We start from the raw sequence: 14,052 nt of genomic DNA on the forward strand, positions 1-14,052 counted from the left end.
GGACAACGGCAACGAGCCGGGGCCGGGAGCCCGCAGGGCCGGGAACCCGCAGGGCCGGGAGGCGGCTCCGGACTCCGCGCACACAAGCGCACATGCCGTGTCACCGCACGCTGCTCAGCCCAGCATGAACAGCCCAGCGGCGGAGCCCCGGGTGGCCTCTGACTGCCGGCCCGGGAGAGCGAACCCCGCGGCCCCGCCGCCCCCGGCCGCCGCAGCAGCACCGCCCGTGCAGCACGGGAAAGGCTGACGCTGCCTCGCTGGTGGTGATTCTGCTGCAGGAAAAAAAAGATGATTCGTAGGGGTTCAGCTAAAGAGAACCGCGGACGTTTACGGATTCGTTGGAAGGGTGGAAATACAGAGGACACCGGGGACATTTCGGCAGGTGAAAAAACCCTGAAGTTCCCGCGGGTCCTGGGAAAAACGGGGATTTTCTGGCGTTTAATTTGAGACCGTTATCGATGACTACTTTTTTTGTATTTACAGCCATCCTCGTTATTACTCCGACTACGGCGACTAAAAAATTATTAGCATGGTTTTGCAACTGACGTGTGTACCGAAATAAACGAATCTCTTAAAAAAAAAATCAAATCTCACCGAAAAAGACAGACAATGAAACCGAAAACGGGGCAAAACAGACGAAAGACAGAAAGACAGAAAGAAAGAAAGAACATTAAGAAAAATTTGAAAAATGGAAAGAAAGCAAGAAAGCACGAAAGAAAGGAAGATAAAAAAAGAGAGAAAGGGAAAGGGAAAGGGAAAGGGAAAGGGAAGGAAAGGGAAACAGAAGGAAAGGAAAGGAAAGGAAAGGAAAGGAAAGGAAAGGAAAGGAAAGGAAAGGAAAGGAAAGGAAAGGAAAGGAAAGGAAAGGAAAGGAAAGGAAAGGAAAGGAAAGGAAAGGAAAGGAAAGGAAAGGAAAGGAAAGACAACCAAACTGATAAAGACGAACGAACGAAAAGCCAGGCAAGGAGAGCCCGAGCTCCTCTGCAGCCGCTTTGCCCACCGCAGTGGTTTGGGCTGGGGGCATTGGCACCCACGGTCCGGTGCCAGTCGCCGTCCCTGCGCGGGGCCGAGCGGGGATTTCACTCGCCCGGCCCGTCCGGCGGCAGCGCGGCAGGTGCGCGGCCCCGCGCGGCTCGGCCCCGGCGGCGGCAGCCGCGAGCGGCACCGGGCACCTGAGACCGCAGCGCCGCGGCGTCTGCCCGGGCCGCCGCCGCCGGGGCCGCGGCTCTGCACAGCAACCGTGCTGTGCTCCGCCGGTCGGTGTGGGAGAGGAGAGGAGAGGAGAGGAGAGGAGAGGAGAGGAGAGGAGAGGAGAGGAGAGGAGAGGAGAGGAGAGGAGAGGAGAGGAGAGGAGAGGAGAAGAGAAGAGAAGAGAAGAGAAGAGAAGAGAAGAGAAGAGAAGAGAAGAGAAGAGAAGAGAAGAGAAGAGAAGAGAAGAGAAGAGAAGAGAAGAGAAGAGAAGAGAAGAGAAGAGAAGAGAAGAGAAGAGAGAAGAGAAGAATAAAAGATCCAAATTAAGTAATTGTTGTACAACCAGCTCAATCCTCATGAACAACAGTGGTTTTCATGCCAATAGACAATGATGTGTCAGTGAAAACTGGGACTTGTGGGACCCCATGGGCTGCCTGACTGATGGGCATGGTGGGGAGTCAGTGGGGCTCCATACAGTCCAGGGGAATGGGACTGGGCTCTCGTATCACTCACTCTCCCCACACCTCCCACTGACTCCTGCTTGCCAGCCTTGGCTCCATGTTATTTGCCATGGGGATTTCAGGCTGCTTTTACAGGGTCACTTGCCTGCAGATCCCAATGTAGAGATCACGCATGGGGAAATTCTCAGAAATAAAACTGTCAGCCACTCTCTCCCAGCACACAGCCGGTGGAGTTTCTCCCTTTCCCCTCTTTTCTTCTTTTACTTCCCCCCGCCCCACCCCTAGGCCCCCACCCTGACAACTGCTCGTGCTTCTCCAGTGAGATATCCATGCTCTTCTGCAGTGCAGCTGCCCTGTGTGGTCCACCGTTCGGGGCTATAAAGTTTTTGGGACCCTCACCCAGCCCCAAAAAGCAGAGCTCCCTCAAGAGCTCCTGGGGTGGCCTGGGCAAGGGGACCTGACAGTTGGGGTCATTGCCTGGAGCTCTGCCAGGAGCAACCCTTGCTTATCTGGTTTTGAGTGTACCAGGAGCTACCTCTAAAACCAGTCACTCCTGTCCTTATTATTGTTCATTAATGCTGTCAAAAAGCTCTGAAGGGGGATGCTACTCTGCTGCCTGGGGCTCACACACACATCTGCCACTAATAGGTGTGAGAGAATTAGTGCCCATCCCCTCCTGCCTAGGGAAGCTCTTGTCCAACTGCCTGTGCTCTCTGGGTGCAGGGAAATGGGGCTGCAGGTACAGGGTAATGAGGTGCTATTAGTTTGAAAGAAGGATTCCCCCCACACCCCAGAGTACTGAGGTGCCAAAAATGGCTGAGTTGAAATGTATTCATTATCGCAGCACAAATTTGAGGAAGAGAGGGTGAGAAGTCCCATAGAGAAGAGAAGGACACTGCTGCTATCTGCATCCAAAAGGAAAGCAGCTGCCTCACTGCTTCTTGCTAGATCCCTTCTGTGGAGCCAGAGTCAATTTCAAGCCATCCACTTGCAGCCGTGTTGCTAGAGGGAAGGTCAGGCATTTATCCACAACTCGGTTGTGGTTGTTGTGCTGAAGGTTTATATTCACTCAGTGCCACTGCAGCATCCTGTGCAGACATTTATTTTGGCTAAAGGCAGCCTGGTTCTCATTTGGATGCAGTCGCTGAGTCCTGACCCACACAGGCACCGTGCACCAGCGGAGCCGCTGTGGCCCTACAGGTTTGTCTGTGTGTGCTCATTTCACACAGGGGGGCCCAGATGGTTCCATCCCACAAGAGGCTTCAGTTAGACGAGCACTGTGCTTGCATGGAGGGGGGTTCATTGCAGAGCTCAGTCACCGTCAGGACATGCAAAGCTCCAAAGCTCCCTGCTTGCAGTTGCTGTAGACTGTCCTGAAAGGATTTTTTTCCTTGCAAGAACTTTTCTCCTTTTCTCTTAGGCAAGTAAAATAGCCTGGACACTCCTTGTTCTACCTTTTCTCCTGGCAAAGCAAAGAACAGATTGACATCACTTGTTCTGGAGCTCAGATGTTTTCATGGGGTTTGGTGTGGCAGATGATGATATATATTAATCACTAACATAACACAGTATGTTAGCATAAACAAATGAACACAAACAACAAACCACAGGGCTCAGCATGCTAATGGGAGGCTGCACAATCCACAGGAGATCCCACTGGGATAAATCTCCCTGCATTGCTGGATGTTACATCAGACCTGTTGCAAACTTAATCCAAAGGCCATAAGGAATGGATGCTTCAGCCAATGTCAGCTGCTTCTTCCAATCCAATCCAGCATAAAAACTGGCTACATCATGGAGATTTTTCTTTTTGCGTCAGTGCTGGAGCTGAACCCTCTGGATTGCGTCCAGCTGAGAGGCAGCAGGCTCTGCACTGCCACTGAGGGCAGATCACACATGTTAAAGTCGTATGGGGCAGTGCAGTCTATGAGAGCAGAGACCAGACCTGCAGATGAGCACAGGACCCTTCCTGGAGCCCATATTTGTCTGAATAAAGCAGAGGGGCTTCTACCAGCCTAGTCCTTTGTCCATTGCCTCCTTTTCACTTTACCCACTTGTGGATGTACCTGTTCCTAAGGGATTTGGTGATCTGTCCACAGTTCTCAGCTCCACTTGCTATTCCCTCATGCCCTGCAGGAGACCTTGTCCCTTTTGAGAATTCTGTGGTGTGGCAGGTGAGACAGGACTGGTGGTCCCTTCTGCCCGCCTGCAAAACCCCACCAGTATTACTGACAGCACATTCCTCTCCCCAGGAAGAAGGATTTTGAGGATTTCAGACTATTGCTCTGACTCCTGCTTTCACCACCCCACCACCCAGGCAGACACCCTGCTAAGGGTGCTGAGGACGGGCAGGTTTTCTCTGCTGGAGCACAAGGCTGCTGCAAAAGTCAGGCACTGCAGTCAGAGCCTGCCAAGCACAGAGATCAGCTGGACGGGTGAACCAGCCCTGCCTGAAATGTGAGGTACCCTGCACCCTCTGTGCTCCTGCCTGCAGAGCCCAGGACAGAGACCTGGTACCCCTTAACAGGCATCTTGAGGAAAGGAAGGGGCAGGGACTTCAGCAGCCCTAAAGGAAAACCCTCACAATATGCTTTGTAATCCCTGCACAAGCCCTGCTAAGGGCAATGGCGTGTTACTAAATAAGCACGGTGAAGCAAAGCAGAGCAAGCCTCAGAGTTCCCAATCCTACCACTGTGATGTCTCAAAGAAGTTCAACATGGGGTATCCAGGACTGCTTGGCACATCTAAATCCCTTTGCTGTTTAAATCTCAGTGTCCTTCTGTGCAAACAACAGTGATGATGTTTAGTCACCTTCAGAGAGCTGTTTGGCATTGAAAGGGATCCAGGATAATCTTGGCTTAGGTTTTGTATAATTTATTTATTGTATTTTTAGGTTTTGTTGTACAAAGCAACACAGCACCATTTCCAGTTCTTCTCTCATGACATCTTGTCATCAGAGAGTCATCTCTTCTTCTTCCTACTCACTAATTCCATTCCCCCTTTCTAGTTGAAATTCCAGACTGGAGCCATTCAGGAATCCACATTGATGAAGATTTTTTACATTTCTTGTGATTTTCTCATATAAAATTTTTTATGTAAAAGGCTGTTCAAATCTAACCAGGTCTCACACAAGTGGCTGCTGCATAAGGAACATCCTCCTTCTTGTCCTACTGGGCTCAGAGACAGGGTTTGGAAAAGACATTTGAAGGTGCACTGCCAGGCTCCCCAGAGGTAGAGAAGCAGCAGAGCTGTTTTCCTTCCTCATGGCTTTTGCTGGGGAAAACCTGGTCCTGGTGAAGCCAGCAGTGGGATCCCCATGACCTGAGAAAGGCACATGTGTAAGGGGACCCCCAACACACCCAGGGCCCAAGCTGTGCTGGCAACTGTCCCTGTGGAGCCACTGGCCCTGGAGGCGAGGGCTCTCCACCTCCCCCACGCATGTCTCGCTGCGGTCCACAGGCACTTCCCGTGGGCCACGGCCTGGGAAACACCGCCATCCCTGCAAATAGCACGAAGCGACTGGCACTGAGGGGTGCTTCAGTTTCAGGAACTGCCAATGCTCACGCCTTCCTCTGCGGAATTAGCACAAGGACAGATTAAAGAAAGCCAATTTCCTTTCTCATCAAATCAATTCCTTCTGGGGCAAACAAAGCCACGAGCACAGCGCTCTTGTCCTCCCGTGATCTTGTGGTTTGCTCTGGTTGGAAGAGGCAGCTTTGGAAAACCCAAGCCCATTTCCTGCTCTGCGTGCTGCGGTGTATATCCTCGCCTCAGCCCTGGAAATGCTTTGATGGATATTATTAGGCCCGGAAAGCATTTGGAGCTCCTTTCTTCCGTACGAGCTGAACAAACTGCTATGGGATGAAAGAGGGGCAAATTGGAACGGTCTGTGGATGCTGCAGGCAGGCTGCCTCACGAAGGGAGCCCATGTTGTGCTGCCGTCTGTGACAGGGACAAAGCAGCCTTGGGGCCAGGGTTGCTGCCAGCCCCTGGGGAGGGGGGACATTTCTTTCATACTCTCCTGCCAAAAGGCAGAGCTGAAGTGGGGCACCACCAAACTGACGGCAGTAAAACCTGACCCCTCCTAATTGCATCCAGCCACACCCAAGACTTTGGCCTCTTCTTAAATCCATATACCAGGTCCAACAAATCCCATCGCCTACCCCAACACGCCCTCATCAAATCCTACAAGCGAGGGGAACCAGCTTTTCCCCCCTCTAACAAGGACCATTGCCCACCCCAGGACAGACTTGCTCATTCTTTCTCAGCCTTCCATACACTGGGAGCAGGAGTCTCTCACTGCTCTGAAAGGGAAAGTGCATGAAAAGCAAAGCCAAGCCAAACCTTTGCTTTCCGAGGGACCGCAGCTCTGAGCGGTGTTTTGCCACTAACACAGTCGAGAAATGACAGTGTGGAAATCTTGGGGAGTGAACTGCACTTGTGGTTATTGGTGAAATCCCATATTAGTAGAAAGGTCTGGTAAATGGAAGCAGGAGTCGCTCTGACTACAGCATCTGTTGGATGTGGAGAGTGGTTATGACTCTCTCCAAATACAATGCACATGTACTGGGGAAAATGACTGCTACAATAACAGGAATAAATCTTAATAGAGACTTGGGTGATAACAGACACCATAGGGGAGTTATCAAAATGAAAAACATATGGCAGCGTCTCTGCCAGACCTGCGTGGAAACTCCTTGGAAGGACTAAGCAGAGCTTGTACCTGAAAACAAAAAAAGAGCAGAAGAAACAGTGACAGGGGAACAGGGCTGAGGGAACCACATAAATTTTGTCATCATGCCCTCCTCAGAAGAGCAATGAGGGTTTGGTGTCAGCGTCCTACGGCCTGTCTCCTTACTGGACAAGTCCAGGTTTAAAAGCAGCCTCGTCTGACAAATTCTTTCCCACTTCTCTCAGGTTTGGCAAGGAGAAAGGCTGCAAACCAGGCTGGATAGGGGCCATTTTTGATTGAGTTCAAACAAGACCTTGACCTGCATTGCTTATTAGCATTAGATCCCATTTTCTCTGCCTTTTGGCAGCAAGTAACGGCAAGGATGGCAGAAAAGGAATAGTGGAGGAGCAAACTCAAGGCCCTGGGAAGTTCAGGCACAGCCCCAGCTGTGAGGGCAGGATGGATTTTTTTTCCTGCAGTTATAGGAGCTCAAACTGAGCCCAGACTTCATGGTATGGCAAAGAACAAGCAAACGGGAAGCTCGGCTGGAACTGACAGTTTCTTGGCAGGAAGCAGCAAGAGACAGGACAGAGCAACGTTAAATGAAATTGCACCTTCTCCCCAGCACTTCAATGTTTTCAGGAAAGGTGAAACTACAGATTAGCCAGAGTACAGAAACCCAGCTTCATTTTGCTCTCCTCAGGAGCAGCCTGACAGGTGATGGGTAAACATAAGCACAGCAGATACAGAGCAGGTTGATGTGAGATGTGGGTACTGTTTGTCTCTTTGGTCTGCAAGAAGGGAGCAGGAGGCATTCCCAAGATCCCTAGAGGAAGGGGAGGTGTCCAGCTTCTGCTGATCCCACACTCTGGATTCAGGAGCAGGATATAAGGATTGGTTCCTGGGTACCAGCCACTGCTCCTTGGTTCTGTTAAAAGGTTGGTCCCACACCAAACTCTGACTGCACTGACTGGCCATCCAGTACTAAGGCAGAACCCAGGGACAGAGGGAGACTCTTGAGGAGGGACCATCACATCCTCTTCTCTCACAGAGGTGACTGTAGGCTACCATTGTCCCATCCACTGCCAACTTGACAACTGGGGATTAAATAGTGGAAAATTCAAAAGACAGCTGAGGATAGGGCTTATATTAGTCAAGACACTTGGGCAGCTAGCTTTAGATGACCAGGGTCACCAGCAGTAAATAGAGATATTGTTATGGTAATGGAAACAAGACAGAGGGCAGGAGGACCACAGAGCAGACCCTAAGTGCTAAATGCCTCTAAGCTGTCAGGGACTTTGCCCCTGGCTGTCATTATTTTAATTGCCTCTTAAATCTGCAGCCACTGGTCAGAGCAGGTGTCTGAGGACAGGGGATGGATCTACTTTGGTGCCTGCCACAGCCAAGACTGAGATGAAAAGAGAGTTGGATGTGATATTTGTTACACCAAGCACCCACATTTATATAATCCAGAGTTAGGAACCCTGAATGACTTGTTTGCTTACAATCAAAAATCTTCCCAGCCCAGGGGATGAGCAAAGAGGAGCCTGAAGCTCTGAGCTGGTCTATTCCAGCATCAGAGGAGCAGATCCTGTCCGTTTCTGCAGGCTGGGACTCACTCGTGCCCATGGCTGGTATAGTCACTGGGACAAGACCCAGGGAAAAGCAGAGACTGTCTGACCCCAGACGGGCTGCAGATGCCTTGTTTTGGCTCAAGCAAATGTACATCAGGCAAATGAATTCAGAGATCAAACAGCGTCTTTATGCTAGTCCTGAGCAGAGGGGTTATTTCATGCTTAGTCACAATAAACAAAACAATAAAGCAGTCATAAATGGTCACCAAAAATTATTTCAGAGTCCATAAAACAAAAACAGAGCTTAACAAGGACAAATGAATTGTTAACACTCCTCCTCTTCCCTGTCCCATAAAACATGTCAGGTTTTACAGGTGATGAGGTGAATGCCAAGCTCCTCTGGCCTTGTGAGACCGGCAGCGTGATCATTGCTGCCTTTTGCTGTGAGCAAGGTGATAACCCCAAAATCCCATTGCCACTACAGCCCCAATTCCCACTTCTGCTGCTGGCTGGGGACCCCTGCAAAACGCTGTGGGCTGCCCATGGCTGTGGGATGCTGCCCATAGCCGGTGTTTCCCCTCCACTGAGGCAGGGAGTGCTGTGGTGCCGTCAGGAGCCTGACACTAAAACCACAGGATGCTGTGCTGAGCTCTCGCGCTGAGCAAACAAGGCTTTCTAAAGGTTTAGAGGACCACCTTCACGTGCAGAATGACCCCCCATGTTTAAACCAAACAATCTTGACCTCTCTATGAGTCTTAGCCACATAAAAGCTCACCTCTTGGACTCTCCATTAGGTTTTATGATGTGCTTCCATATTTAAATGGACATGACTCACACCAGGGTTTCTGCCGTGCATGTGAAGGAAAGAGAAGATGAATGCCAGATGTTACGTATTAGTTACTTCAGGGAAAAAAAAAAAAAAAAGAGAGTAAAGGAAATGTTGGGCTGGGCTTTCCCAGTTTCCCCTGCTCAGGTAAGCATCAGACTAGTATCTGACTTTTCTTTAAAAATGCAGCCCCCTCAGCCTGGCCACACTCCTGGCTGCTCTGCAAGCACACAGCCCCCCCAGTTCGCCCTCCTCACAGCAGGGGCTTCAATTTTCTGTCAAAAGTCTTCTGGCCAAACCTGGCAGCTGTCAACACCTCACTGTTTATTTGTGGAGCAGAAGGGGGCAGGAGGAGGAGTGGAGAAGGGGTGGAGGGCAGCCCCTCTTTGGGGTGACACATTCCTTCACCCAGAAAACTCCGGGTAAGGCAGGCAGAACAGCCGGGTGATGCAGAGGAGCAGCACAGGTGGTGAGGGTGCTGAGGGGAGAGTTCTGCCCACTGCAACTGGAAAAGCACCTGACAAGCTGCCTGTCATCCCCATGGGCTTATGGCTGCTTTCCTTTGGGTGCCAGTGGCATGGGTAGGTAGGAAGGGCTGAGCAGCAGATTCCCTTTACAGCCTTGCTCCTGCCTCTCTGAAAGGACTTTCTGTCCCCACACAGACCCCCTGCATGTCATTACCTTGTCCACTCTGCTCTCAGTGGGTTCATCTGGCACATTCTCCCATTCCCACCTCCGAGGGACAATGGCAGAGGTCCACCCAGGCAAGCATGAAACTGGCAGGCTTGTGCCATAGGTCAGCCCTTTCCTGCACTTGGTGCTGTACACACGCAGAGCATGAAGCACAGCCATGACCACACTGAAGTCATGGCCAACAGGTCCTGCTCTCAGACTCTCAGCACCACCCATGGTGAAAGAAGGATAACCCCACCTATTGCATCTGTTCCAGAATAGGGAGATACAACCTTAAAAACCTAACTAGCCCTTCTCAGGAGGCTCCTCCTGGGGAGCCCAATGCTCCATGTGGCCTCTTCTCCCCACAGCGGGCTGGGGGACTGACACATTGACATGAAAAGGGTCCTGCTGCTCCCAGCCAGGGCGGGCTGTCCCACTGCAGACAGATGAGGCTGAAACTCCACACTAAGCATATGTAAGGACATTAAGCTGTTGGAACTAAAGGATAATTTGAAAAGCATTTTTCTTAATACTGGCATTAAGTTTCCCCAGCTTTGCAGTTGGTAAACAGAAAAAGAATGTCCTTACTAAGGAAAAGCAAGTGAAAGCTGAACCAGAGGGGAATTAGGGAGTGGTGGATGCTTGAAGCTGGGTCCCCTTGCTTAGCTCAGGGTGCTGATCATGGTTGGTGCAAGAACATCTGTTCCCACCCCAGACCTGCAGAAACAACCTAGGGGTCACTGGCTTTCCCTCACTGGCAAACTACAACATGGCAAGAGGGAACTAACATGGTCACACTGTCCTGGGAGCAAGAGCATCCATGCTGTATCCTGCCTGCACCAAGGATAGGGCTGCACTCCCACTGAGGCCCTGCAAATATTCAGTTGAAGCAAAAACTATTTTTTCAGAAGTGATGAACTGAGAGACTTTTCATCTTTATATCACACAGAAAGTCCTCTTGGGTACCTGCTAAGCTCTGCAACTTCTTTATAGAGCTGCTGAGTGACTCAGTCATGAATAGAGAGCACGGAAGTCTGCAACCTTTACTTCCCATTTTAAGGTGTCTGTCTTTAGCTGGATAGATTAGTGCAGAGTTATGGAAACAGGAGATCTCCAGCTACAGCAGCTGCAAGTGGTGTCTGGTGAGTTATGGTAGTTCTCAGCACTACCCTGTTCCTCAGTCCGCAGGGATGGCAGCCCTTCCTGATGCTCTGGGCCTGGCGAGTCACAGCCTTATGGTGCAGCCTCTCATCTGCCTCTCTGCATTCCCACCTCTGCCCCTGCAAAGGTCCCGGGGCTGTAGGCTCTGCACTTGCTCCTGCTTCCTCTCCCTGCCTCTGCCACCACAGGCCAGCACAGCAAGTGGGATGTGGGGCCCAGTGCTGCATCCCGAGCTCCTGAGCGCAGGAAACTGGGAAGCTGGCAGCTCAGGGACCACAGGGAGGCATCAGAAGAGCCCATGTCCCCCACAGAGGAATTCCTGTGCCCTTGCAAAATGCCCGTGTGAACGGAGGCAGGAAAATTAGCTGCAATATGGCTTTTTGTGATCACAGAGATATTGCAAAAGGAAGGAAAATAAAAAAAAGGTTCCGTTTTCCTCTCATTCCCCTTCCCCACCTCACTGGAAAGACTCAGGAAGTACCCAGCCATCAGGAACAATGTGAAAAAAACCCGGTACCATTTTCCCTGGTGAACCTGGCAGAAGCCCAAGCAGGGACCATAACAGCCAGCGGGAGTGAGGCTCCCTCATGTCTCTCCTGGAGAAACAAGTGTTGGGCTCCTTCATTTCACTTTCCCCCTCAGCCTTTGCGGAGCCCTGCTGCCATGTCCCCAGCATGACGATGAGGGATGTCTCCCTCTGCCTGGACATTCAGAGTGCATGTGCAGCAGCTAGGGCTGGCAGGGCATCCCCAATGAGCTCCCTGCCTCTGGACTGAGGAAACAGCTGTGGCTTGCTGAAGGACACATGCTGGTCACTCCATCAGCCTCTTTAACTTCCAACTCTTCTCCAAAATGCCTTTTAGTTGAGCATCAAGGCTGCCCAAAAGTTTTCTCATCCCAAACCACTAGTGTAGATGCAGACTGTGACAAAGGCCAGGGCACGTCCCTGGGAACATTAATCAAATTTTGCAAGAGCTGCAACCACAAGAGTGTCGGGGCGGAACCAAATTTACCACAAGCCACGTTCCTTCCCTTCATGTCCTGCCCATCTGGCACAGCTGGGGGAGAGCACAGGCAGAACCAGCTGCCCAGGGTCACAGCTCTTGTACATACCTAACAGTGGGGTGAGGGAGAGGTCTATGGCCCAACACATCCCCATGTTGGGTGTGGGGAAAGCCCAGGATACTGAGGAGCATCTGTGCTTCCAGAGAGCACATTCCTAGGAGAAGACACCATGGCCTGTCTTCCTCCAGGGCCTCATACATCCCCTGGGCTTGTATGCACATGCAATGCTTCCCCAAATAGACACTTTTCTGGGAATGTCCCATGGCCCTGAGGAGGCTTGGCTGGTTGGCATCAGATGACCAAAGCCGTTGCGTGCTCCCATTGTTCCCCAAGGCAGTTATTAATAGAGCACTGCAATAATAGGGGATATTTATAAAACACCTCTGTGCCTGGGAATCCAGAACAATCTGCAAACCTGTGCAGGTCTGTGTGTCAGCCCTGAGCCCCTCTGGTGATTGTTACACAGAGAAAACAAACACTATAATCTAAAGAATTGTATGAGAAATGCATGGGCTGGAGGGGACACTGCAAAAATCTGGTGTAAGATGTGAGCACCAGCACCGTGATCCTGCAAGGGCACAAGGGACAGCTCAGGCCCAGCCACCTCCCTGCCAGCAGAGCAAAGCAGAGGAAGAACAGGAGTCATAGGTGCTCTTTCTCTGGTCCCACCTTGTGGGGAAGAGAGATGTCACTAAAGAAATTAAAGCTGATACGGTCCATGCCCAAGCTCCCCAGGACTACCCAGAGGGTAAGGGTACAGCTGGCAACAGGGCTGCACTGGTGCAATTGCCTTTTATGCTGAGTTTGATTAGAAAGACCCATTTTTTGCCCTTCCTGACATCTGGGCTGCAGAGACCAAGACCAAACTCTGGTGACAGTGCTGAGGATCTGTGCTTAAATAGTGGAGTTTCACACTTGCAGAAACCTGTGCAAACTTACCAGGCCCTGTACAGGAGAATGCACAATTTTGCTTACCTTTATAGATGAAAAATCAAAATGAGGTGCAGGATTCAGTTAGAGCAAGGCCAGGCATCATGGGCTGGAGCGAGGTGCAGAGCCTCACACTGGCACCACACAGGAGTTCCACACACAGCCAGGATGGGGACTGGGCAGAGAGGAATGCAGATAGCCTTGCTGTTGGGCTGTTCCATCAGGATCATAAAACCAAACAAATCCAGTCCTCCCCCAAGCCTTGCTTGAGGAATTAGAGAAATGAGGCCATTTATGTCTTCACACGGGCGACTGAGCCTGGCAATGACCTCTGGTCACTTCGAAGCAGGGCTGGATTTGAAATGTGAACCAGAGACCAGGAGGTGAAAACCTCCATATCCCATTACAAATCGCTGGGGATGCCGGAGGCTTGTCAAGCCACAGTGCTTTGCTGCTTATTTATTACTATTTGTCTATGATTGTAGCCATTGCCAGGGCTGGTGTTACTGCCTGGGCAGTGGTCAGCTGCCAAGCAGCCTCCAGGGCCAGCCTGTCTCCCAGCAAAGCCAGAGACTGGGACCCTGGCACTGAAGTGGTCAAGGTATCACTCCTTGCTGTTGGAAAAACACATTGATCCTTTTGTGGCAGCAAGCACAAGTACAAACATCACAGTGGGTGACACAGTCCCCCAGCTGGTGACAGCCATGAGGAGGTGAATTCACCCTTTAAGGTAATGAAGTATACAGCCCTACATAGTAAGGGATCTGGGTAAAAAAAATCCCTGAGCCATAATTTAGTGACATTAATTCTACATATTGTATATTCAGTCTTGTAAACTGGCTTATTCATAACCAGGCAGCACTTGCTGTTTGATTATTAGTGCTCTAAGATAGGAAAATCCTCTGTCTGGCTTCAGCTTGTCTTCTGAAACAACTGCACAGGATCTGCTTTATTCACAAGTGGTTTAACCGACTTAAGTTTTCTTTTATCCAAACAGATCTCTAACCGAGTAACCATGGCTTCACGAGAAAAGCAAGCTGGAGACAGCGTGCGTTTCTTAAAAAAAATATCCTATCTCTCTATAAACAGAAAATTTCCTTCCATCTCTTTTAAGCCTGCTTCACCCCACTCCTCTCCAATAATCATCTTATTTCTACTTTTGTGGTCTAAGAAGTATGGGATAATTTTGCAGATCAGAAGCTAAGGCAGGCCCCTGGGTGGTCAGAGAGAGTCTCCCCAGAATGGCTTTGCTGGCTCTGCCCTCCAGACAAAAGGACAGGTTTCCACAGCTCAACAATGGGATTTGGAAGAAGATGTTTCATAGAAGAAGTTTTAGCACCCCTGTGTGGTATCACTCTGCTATGTGAGAACTGAGCAGCACAGGGAAATTCTGCCTGAAGCTTCGATGAGTCCACAGCAGCCTGGATCTGCTGATGGAAATGTGACTGTCGGGAGGCCAAGCCCAAGCCATTTCCCAATTACCAGTTCAGCCTCCAG

Source organism: Anomalospiza imberbis, chromosome 18 (assembly GCF_031753505.1).
Source record: "Anomalospiza imberbis isolate Cuckoo-Finch-1a 21T00152 chromosome 18, ASM3175350v1, whole genome shotgun sequence".
NCBI classification, from domain to species: Eukaryota; Metazoa; Chordata; class Aves; order Passeriformes; family Viduidae; genus Anomalospiza; species Anomalospiza imberbis.